General features: G+C 41.6%; 1 protein-coding gene across 10 annotated transcripts in view; it reads left to right on the top strand.

Moving 5' to 3' along the window:
• Positions 1 to 10,278, top strand: part of LOC109957131 (protein FAM126B-like) — a 36,910-nt gene that overhangs the window by 2,029 nt on the left and 24,603 nt on the right. For 7 of the 10 annotated variants that reach the window (XM_020594776.1, XM_020594771.1, XM_020594774.1 and 4 more), the window contains exon 1: positions 7 to 130. The exons of 1 other annotated variant lie outside the window; for it this stretch is intronic. The gene's annotated coding sequence lies outside the window, so the exon portion shown is untranslated. Of the gene's footprint in view, positions 1 to 6; positions 131 to 170; positions 422 to 10,278 lie in introns of those variants that run through there. 2 more of the 10 variants (XM_020594770.1, XM_020594773.1) reach the window with 2 other exon arrangements.

The raw sequence follows: 10,278 nt of genomic DNA, 5'->3' as shown, positions 1-10,278 counted from the left end.
GGTCCAGCTCGTTGGGAGAGGGGGCATTTAGAGGAAAGACATTCGAACTGGGTGACTGCTCTGGGCGAACATCACCCCTGCTTCCCCGATACACTCACCGGGCGACACTGACATAACCAGCTTCAGGTCGGTGAGTATTTTATCATTTGGCAGCTGGCAAAACGTTCACGGTTTTCCAGGTAGCCGTAGTCAAAAGCTGCTGGTGAGTTCAAACATCACCAGCACTGTTGTGTGGATGTGCATGTAAACCGAGGAGGCTTCATTCAGCGTTAGCGGGCTGGCCACACAGCAGTTGCTTCGGCTTCAGTGGAGCCAGGCAGCCGTGTCGGCCTGGTCACGACTGGTGAAAAACGAGGGTGAGGATGTCCACCAGCTGCTAAACTAGGACAGGCGCGCTAACGACATGCAAAGCCAAGCTAAGGTAGCTAACCTACAGCTTCAGCTTTCGTGGCAGTGTTGTAACAAATGTTAGCTAGCAGTGAACTAAGTGGCTAACAGAGCTGCGTAGCACCATCTAGATATCACAGTAGCTAGTTTCAGGTTAAACTGTAGTTGTGTTGTCACTTAACGTTTCGTCCTGAAAATATATACAGTGTTATCACTGTGGCACTTTACAGTTTAACTCCACATATAACAATGGAGTTTGTTTGTTCAAAATTGACTTTATTTTGAAAATAACGAGCGGAAGTCTCACTTTTGCACATATGTAGGGTTGATATATAACTTTTTAGTTTTAGAAGTAGCACTAATGTTTAATGTTGATGTTTAAGAGTTGGGTTTGATTCTGTTAAACAAAATTTAATTTGTGAGTGGCTCTAGGGTAAATCACTGTCATGTGGTCAGTTTATTTTTTTTTCCTGTCTGGGTAGTAATTAGTCATTACCAGCATGTACAGTATGTGTCTGCACCTGTGCCATGGCAATTTAAATAGCCACCACATATGTACGAATATGTATTTAACTGTGTACATGTTTCACCAGCCAAGTTATGTTAGATATGAACAAATAACTTACTCTGTTAATTCACTTCTCACTTGCATCAGTAAAACAGGGTGAAAGTGGACAGTGTGTAGCCCATTTTATAGCATCACTTCAGCAGCCTGGTGTTGCTTAACCAGGGACCTTTCAACTGGGTCGCTATTTTCAAGCATAGTTCATTTGGCTGAAAACAGGGTTTCACTCATTACCCACGCTGTTTAATAAATAGTGCATGTAGAGATCAGCGAGTTACTCTTGCCTAGGGCTAGGGATACTCCGATCCACCTTTTTTGCTTCCGATACCGATTCCGATACCTGGAATTCAGTATTGGTCGATAACCTAATAAACTTTATGCATCCCTGTGCAATGCATTGGGCTTTACATGAACAATCTCATAACATTGTAAAAGAAAATAAACTCACAAATTATTCATTATTAAATTATTTATTAAAGCAGAACCAGAGTGCAAAGAGTAATTTGAATCCAAAAGCAGCTGAATAACACAACAACTTCACTAGCTTGTGCTTGACTTTTAAAATTAAAGTGCAAGGAATTTCACATCCAGTGCAAAAGCAGCTGATATGAAAGTTTGTTGCATTTAGCATGGCGCTTTGAGGTACAAGATGCACGTCCAACCAGTGTGCAGTTAAACTTAAAAGCGACACAGGGGACACTTCAGAGCTCCAAATATCTGTTGTAAAACTCACGACTTTGACATCCTTCATCTCTTCGGAGATGTGTTTGCACACTTTTCGGTAAAGTTCAGGTAGAGCGGTCTCAGATAAATATTTCCGCTTCACCATGTTGTACCGGGGTTCCAGGTGGTTTATAAGCAGTCTAAAGCCCTTTTCTCCAACGACAGAAAGCGGCTGCCCATCCAAAACAATGCAGTTCAGTATCATTTCAGTTATTTTCGCTGCTTTCACACTTTCAGGCGGAAATGTCTGTGTTCTTTCCTTTGTCTTCCAAAGTTAGTTGCTTCATTCCATCTCGCTTTTGTTTGTTCTGCTCGTTGGATGTTCTGCCTCGCTCCATGCTGTTAGCTTGATCACATGAGGACTGAGCACACCACGTGTGCAAGATTCAGTATGTTGAGCAGTCTCAGCCAAGCATTAACTTGCCTTAAGATGCAACATGCTGCGCAGTCTCAGCACAGCATTTTCTTGCCTAGCAAAAGTTTTTTCTCAGATCGGGGCAGTTGTCGTCGATACCCGATCTAGAATTTTATTTCATATCGACGCCGATACCCGATACGAATATCGGATCAGAGCATTCCTACCTAGGGCCGCAAGTAATAATATTTTCATTATGGGTTATTCAGCTTATTGTTTTCTCTAATAATTTCTTAATTTTATTTGGTTATAAAATGTCAGAAAATAGTAAGTACTTGCAAATTCTAGCAATCTCATTTTCCTAAAGCCCAGCCAGTTCTGCCAAGTTGATCTTTTGATGCTGACATGCTGCTGTTTTTAACAGTGGCATCAGTAAATGAGATGACTCCTGCGTGGAGTGATATTGCTCATGATAAGTAAATCACTCCTCAGATAATGCGTCATGGGCAAAGATGGTGAGCTGAAGATCTAGATAATTCTTTGCCATCTGCTGCTCATCCTCACTCGTCATCCTCCTCTCTCCTCCTCCCTTTGCTCTGTCTCTGCCACTGTGTGTTTTGGGACTAAGCTATCATCAGAGCTGTGGTCTATTTTAGACGTAAAACTCAATTTACCCACTTAATCTGTGTTTCAATGTTCAGGAGTTTCTTCTGTTGCTCTGTTTAACAAAAGGTAGCTTATCCAGCCCAGGTTTTTTGGTGAGCAGAAGACCATAGGTTGTATCAGATCATTTTGTGGAGTTGCTGAATTCACTTATCAAGCAGTATGCTCTTGCTAATGTGGTATGTGCTGTAGAACACTCTTTAGCCCGCCTAACAGTTCCAAAGGGAATTCACTGGAATCTGAGGTCAACTCTCATAAAGTTTGTGCCACTATTGGAGCTGGCTAATAATGAATAACACTGTCATTTGTTGGTCACACAGCTGCTGCAGCTGTGAGCTTCCTGAGGTAGTTCTAAACCAAGACAAATTTAACTCAGAGTAAGCCCCAGAGTGTGTTGTCTCCCTTTGACCTATGGTGATGAACACGCCTAGGGGATCAAAGCTGTAATTAGCCTGCTATGGATTAACAGCGGGGGCTATTTTCCAATATGCTCACTCCCACTGAGCCAGAGGTTCACACAGGCAGCCAGCCCCACTGCCTTTCCTCTTCTTTCATTGAAAAAAGTTTGAGTTGCCATGTTTGTTGTTTTCCTCTTGAGGCCAAGCAAACAAAAAACCCCACATATCTGCCTTGGAGAGTCTGGACATACAGCGATTCTTAAAATGCCTCTGCCAAGGAGGTTAGGTTTTTGCTAGCTTTTGTTCACAGCATAACTCAAAAAATAATGAATGGATTTGGATTTAAATGTTTTGGAGGGGTAGCATAGGGCCCACAGAACAATCCATTAGGTGCTGATCTGGTTCATCTTCCGGATCCAGGAATTTTTAAAAATGATTCTTCGCCATTGTGAGTGAGATAGGGCCAGTTGGAATATATTTGCTTTTAACTACATAATCAGTGCTTGGACAAAAATTGCACGGTAACATCTATATAAGATCTACCACACACCAATGTCTGATCTGGATCCAAGTAATATTCCAGATTTGCTGATCCAGAATGTTCAAATTTCTAGGGCCCACAGAAACTCTTACTACTCTGAAACAGTATATAATGCTACAGAATTGCGACTAAGACCAAATTCTAGCTGAAACTATGCTGATTCTGTAGGGTGTCAGTGAGTTGGGTATCTTCAACAATTGCTATGCTAGATCGTGAAGAAAATTGCCACTAGTGAAAAAGAATTTTTCTTGAACAATTTTCAAACTAATGATGATATCAGTTTGATTCCAAATGCAATAGTAGGTTTTCATGGTCATGGAATCACATTATGATGGTCAAACTATCATGGGACCTTTAGCTGGAATGGCATTATGGGGACAGTTACTTGCCTTGGCAGAGGTTTGTTGTCAAGCAGCAGCCCGTTTGGTTTCTTGATGTACTTAAAAAGTTACCAGTAGAGTTGGTTCAGTCACGTGTTGTGTAGACAGTCTTGACAATCAGCTGGATTTGTGGTTGGAATGCAGAGAGGACTGTGGTTGCTGCTGACTCACTGCCCTGCCAGGTACGAGGTCTGTCTGTTTGCCGTCTCCATGATGTACAGTATGCCTCTGCCCCAGCTCCCCACCTGCCTAGCGCCTTGTCTCTCTCTCAGCCAGACAAGGGCTCATACTGTTCCTCTCGAGGCTCTGAAGAGGTGGAGCAACATGGAGTGTGTACTCTCATGTTTGTCAATGAATCAGTGCTCTCAAAGCAAGGTTTTGTGCCTTGTTTTATTACAATTTCAAGTGAATTTGTGTATGTGTTTGATAAAGTATAGGCTTTTTTCATTTAATCTGTATTTATATAATCATGGACTTGTAGCTACTTGTCCTTATGGATCACAGGAAGAGTAGCTGTGTTATAATAATAACAGGTAGTGTGGAGAGTAGGAATGCAACTACCCATCTGTTTTCTGCAGCCACTTATCTTTGAGGGTCTTGCAGATTTGCTAACACTGGGCGAGAGGCGCTGTTTACATCTCAGCCAGTCAGTCACAGGTCTGACTCACAGACAGACAACCATTCACACTCACATTCGCCCCTACAGGCAACTTAGAGTTGCCCATTAACCTAACATGTCTGTCTTGTTTTTTCAACAAGGGCTGAGTTAGCCTCAGCTTGTGACTCTCATGTATCACATACACTAAAGTCAAAGAGATAATATTCCGTGAACATGCAAAATAAGACTCACTCAAATTCTGAGGGTATTTCCTGAACCCTCATAGACTCTTCTAATGATGTGGAATCAAAAATACAGTAATCTGGTTCTGTCCAGGAAAACTATAATTTTAATCAGTTCCTAGTTTCTCATATTAACAAATATGGTGACAGGAAATGATGCCATCACTCCGGCTTTGAGGGAAAGCAGCTCGATTTTTGCAAGAGAAAGCGAGAGGGACAGCGTCGTTTCCTCTTGTCATACAGTATTTACTTTTCTGAAAAGCAAACTCTTTCACCCCAAAAACTGACAAAATTTATATTTTACCTGGACTTGTCCGGATTATTTTTAATATGCTGAGCAGTATGACCAAAAGTCTCCGTTAATTATTAAGTTTGAGGTTAAGTCACGGTTATAATCTTTTTTTTTTTCTGTAAAATGCATGAAGATTTAAGCTTGATCAAAGCGTCATATTGTCAGGATTTTAACCACATAACCAAACATTGCATGGGTAGCTTTAATAGCTGCTGAGCAAGAATAATAATACTTGCAATGTGTAATAATTATGCATATTTAAAAATACCAGTTCTTTCATACAGCTTCCCACTAATTCACATCCTACTGTTTGTGTTTCTTAAAATGACATTAGCCCATATGAACGAAGAATCTGCACACTTTGAAGTCGATTCTTGTGGATTTATCTCTTACAACCAGTTGATATTTTGTCAGCAAATATAAATCAAGAGCTCATGTCAATGTGCTGAGTGTTGATTTTAATCTGTCCCTCTTGTATATGCGGCTGTTAGATTCAGAATGCCATAGGCAGAGCTGGAAAGCTGCCTGGAATCACAACAGTCTCACAACTGCTCCTGTCACAGTTTACAGGGCTGTCGTGACTCAGGATGGCAGATCTTTTTCTGCATGTTGTAATAACTGTTGTGAATTTTACACATGGTACAAACACAAATATTCAAATTAATTTGATATATCATCCAGCCATATTTTGGACCAAAAATACCTCAATTTAACTAAGAGTAATAGAAAAGCAGCAGGTTTTCACCTGAGAAGCTGGAGGCTGCGAATGTTTGACATTTTTGCTGAAAAGTGACCAGCTATGCTGCTCTGTAGTGGTGGTCCTAAGGTCAAAATGGCCTTAGGCCATTGAGCAGTTTGACCAGATAGGCTCATGTGACATGCTGCATGTGACTAACTGCAGCACAGGAGGAAGGGACACATCCTGGTGTTGACTTTAACACACTACACGATACTGGCACCTGACCTTTACCCCTGGGTGGCAGGAGTGTGAGTGTATGGGTGTTTGTGTGAAATATGGCCAAATGGTCAGTGTGTTAAAGCCAGGATAAAAGGCCGTCATCCTCTCAGATCTGCTGTTCACCTCTGGGCTTTACCTTCGCCTGCTCAGCTTGCTGGTCACGACTCAGACTCAGCGCCTGCCTGAAGTTGAACAAATGCCAAAGTCTGGTCGATTCCAGGAGCCTTTGAATTATTGCCAGTTATTTGGTGTTGTGATATGGCAGGAAAGAAAAGTGGAGGCTGAAGCAAGTTGTGAGGTACAGTATGTTCACAGGACAATGAGGCAGGAGTTACCAAACGTTACCATGGTTGGTTGTGGAGTACTGTTTGGGAACAAGTGGAAGCCATTAAAAATGTGCAGCCTAGCTCATCAAATGTATGTGTCTAGCTCTAAAATTACTTAGTGACTGAGTGTTTTATTGGCAAGGCAAAGTCTGGCCAGAGTTCCAAGGCTAATGCTTATTAACTTGGCTACATCTGCAAGCAGTAACTCTGTCACTGTCCAGCTGGAGTAATTTCTCTGCTGCAGAGGAATGTACAGAGCCAAAATGTAGTTCACAGCATTGCTGGTTTTTATGCTGGATAGAAAACATTTAGACTTAACAATTATTGGTCTCTGGTGTGGGAGAATTGAGGCCAGGCTCTCTCTGAGGTGGTAATGCTCCCCCTTGTCCTTTGTTTTGGTCATGCAGTGCTGTGGTCCCAGGCCTGTGGCAAGTCGTGGATGTTGAAGGTGGCCCACTGTTAGAAGACTGCTGACTGGCTTATATGGCAGCATAGCATTTTTCTCCATTTCACCATAGCAAAGTTAAATGCATAGCTGCCTTACACGCACGCACGCACACACACTATGCATACATTGTCAGCAGAAATCCTAAATACTGTGAAATTAGCGGACTTGTGTCTGTAGTTTGAACTGTCAGTGAACTTGTGACCGCCAAAGCTTTCATAGACAAAGAGTCCCCTCCACCTCATGGCTTGTGTTTTACACCATTTAATAGGTATACACATACAGTCTAATATAATACAGTACAGTAGCGATTCTGTTAAGACTCTCAGAGAAGTGTTGATTAACTTCTGTGATGTTCTTTGAGAATGTACTGTAGGTAGTGGTTGTGTAATACTGGACAGGAATATAACAAATGGTGCTGACAATGGTTGTGTGTTTTGTATGGGAACAGAACATTAGAAATGCCTTTCAAAGTAATGCAGTCCAGTAGAACACTATCACTAATCATTATTTAGAAAATAAACATAATGTTGAGTCAAGACTTCTCTGACTCAACTGTACATTACAGCCTACAAGATAATGGGATATATTGCAGCACACATTAGATTGTACAAGTACACATAATAAGTTCATAACTGTGGATTTCCTTCTGTAGTACATCCCACCCACACAGCTGCTCTGTGTCCACCAGGACCTCTGCACTAGTCTCCCCAGAGTTACTCCACTTTAAAAAGGTGTATTGTGTATTTTACACCAATAAATGGCAACAGTCAACATATTATCTCAGAAATGCTACTGAGGTTGTTTTCCTTTTTAAGAAAAGCCCTGACTTATAGGGCATTGTACACAAGAATGCAGTGCAAGTCATTCAGATTAAGATCACAAACAAAATGCTTGAAAACAAAGCATTTCTAAGTCAAGTTGCTCCTCCTGGATCCCAGTGCCAAGGTCAAGTTACTGTGGGACATTCTGGAGGGCCTCAGTACAGCCGGTATGTAAGTGTTTATCCTGTCTGTGAATGTATGTACACACAACATTTGCATTGAAAGCATTTGTGTGCCTCAGTGTAGGAAGCAAAAAGGAAGGAGGCAGGATGTTGTTTGCATTCACCTGTGCTGTTGTGTGTTGTGGCGCACCCTTTCTAATTGGTGGAATCCTGTGTGTGTGTGTGTGTGTGTGTGTGTGTGTGTGTGTACTTAGTTGCTACACGGGCCCATCCCAACACGTCTGGCCATGCAGCTGCAGCAGAGCTAATTTTAGCCCAGGATGTGCATATGCCTCAGTTCCACTAGCCTTTCATATGAGAGATGAGGAGAAGATGAGCGAGAAAGTGTAACCAGTTTTTCACTCCTCTCCTCTCCTCTGTGCAGTGTTGTCCTTTTCTTTCTTTCTGTGTTATTATCTGTAGAATGCATTTTATGTGTTGAATCTTTTGTGTCTCTGGCAGCACTATTGATTTGCACAGGAACATATTGACTTTAGCGAGTGTTGCCTGCCTGCAGGGGAGGGTGTTCAATAGCATTTTATCAAAACAAATGTTAAACTTTTCAATTGTTTCTTAGAACAGTTAAGCCAGTCCACTGTGTTTGCTTACAACAGTGTTACTGAGTTGCCACATGTATACAATATATACACCATCTTTTCTTTCTTTGCTGCTGCCTGTAGTGTCAAACAGAGAGTCAACAGAGACTAGACAGAGAACGTATTGAATAGAATCAATAAGGGATTCATTTAGCTGTACAGCTTATTTTACTTCCATGGTTTCTGTTTGTTTGTGACTACTCACCATAGTACCTTCTGTTGGTTGGCGTCTCACTGAGGTGCGTACCTGTCTTCCCTACTTCTGTAACTGTATATTAGACATCATTCTGTGTAGAAAACCAGGAAACGGGTGATGTTCCAGCGCTGTATTGTCGGTTAATAAACCTGTTTCTGCTCCTGTGTAGGCAGCCGACTCCGTTGGTGAGTGGCTGGTTCTTGTTACGACCGATGGGCACAGGGATGGAGATGACAGCAGCTTGGTTCAATGCGGTCAGGAATTAGAGTTAATCCCTCTACCTAGGAAAGTGTCTGGTAAAAGTGTGGGTGTGTTCCATGAAGAGTGGCCAACTGCAAACACACATACGCCAAAGATAGTGAATAAAATTCCCTGATAACTCTGTCAAATGTGTGAGAGGAATACTTGGCTTTGCTTCATACAACATAATTAAATTGCATCATATTTGTCTGGGCAAAACACTAGATCCCTGCTGGCCTGTATTTGACCTTGTGCTCTAACCTTCCTGGAGAGTTTAAAAGCAAAGAATATTTCCCAACAAGGATCAATAAATTGTCACACTGACACTAGTGGATGTTTAGTTTATCGTGTTCACAGCAGCCAAACGTGAAGGAGGAGGACAGACTCGGAGAAGTAATTCAAACAGAACAGGCACAGAGCTTGCTCAAGCTCAATAATTCATGGCTGACTGAGCTAAGCTGACCTTGAAAAATTCCTAGTGTTGGACTGTTGAAACCTGGCACTGTTCATTTAGGGCAGAGAGGAGACAGGCAGACGGAACGTGTGCCGTCTCCCTTTTGGTAAGCGTTTTTGTCCCTTGATACAAGGTATCACACTGATAACAAAGTCATCCGCCAACGGTGGCATTTCTCTGATGGGTTATCACATATAGCTTTAATTCTGGACTTGACTTTGAGAGAGGAAGCAAGTTCCACTACTTTGATTTTTATTATTATTAGTTATTTTATTGTGAGAGAGCAAAAGTAATGATGTTAACTGTTTGGCAGCTGCTTCATTTTGTTTTATGGGATCCATATTGACAGGCCAAGTCTTGCATAGTCCAGACTGACCTTCATATTCAGCTCTGTCTTTTTCTTGTCATCTGAAACTGTATTAACACCAGAAAAGGCTTTTAAACATTGTCAAACATGCAGGAAAGAAGTCCGCCCCATGCTTTTCTGAAGTAACAGGGAGTGAACTCAGATTTGACCCTCCTCAGCTTTCCTCTGCCAAAATATTTCACTAATCTCATGGCGTGACAGTTTGCTAAAATTCCTTCTGATGATTTAACTCAAAAGTAATTGTGTGTGGATATCAGTTTTGATTACAAGTGCTAGTTCATGCGGAGTTGAACAAACTGAATATTAAAAAAGTGACATTTCAGCTGTGGTTCAGATGACAGAATGTGTTTGTGTGATCACACCACTTGTTTGTAGGCCTGCAGCAAACTACAGCTATCCTTTGCTTGAGTGTTTAGGACATTTTTGTTACACTTACATATTGCACCCAGTTTTCACACTTCTGACTAATACTACTGCAGCATTTGCATTTGTTATAACAATGCTCCACTGTCCTCATTTTTCTGCAAATGTTCTTCCACTTTGCTTTGCTTAGATGGATTTTGTGAA

The sequence above is a fragment of the Monopterus albus genome, unplaced genomic scaffold (assembly GCF_001952655.1).
Source record: "Monopterus albus unplaced genomic scaffold, M_albus_1.0 scaffold24.1, whole genome shotgun sequence".
Classification (NCBI taxonomy): domain Eukaryota; kingdom Metazoa; phylum Chordata; class Actinopteri; order Synbranchiformes; family Synbranchidae; genus Monopterus; species Monopterus albus.
The sequence above is the reverse complement of the archived record's forward strand: the minus strand, read 5'-3'. Positions and strand labels throughout refer to the sequence as shown.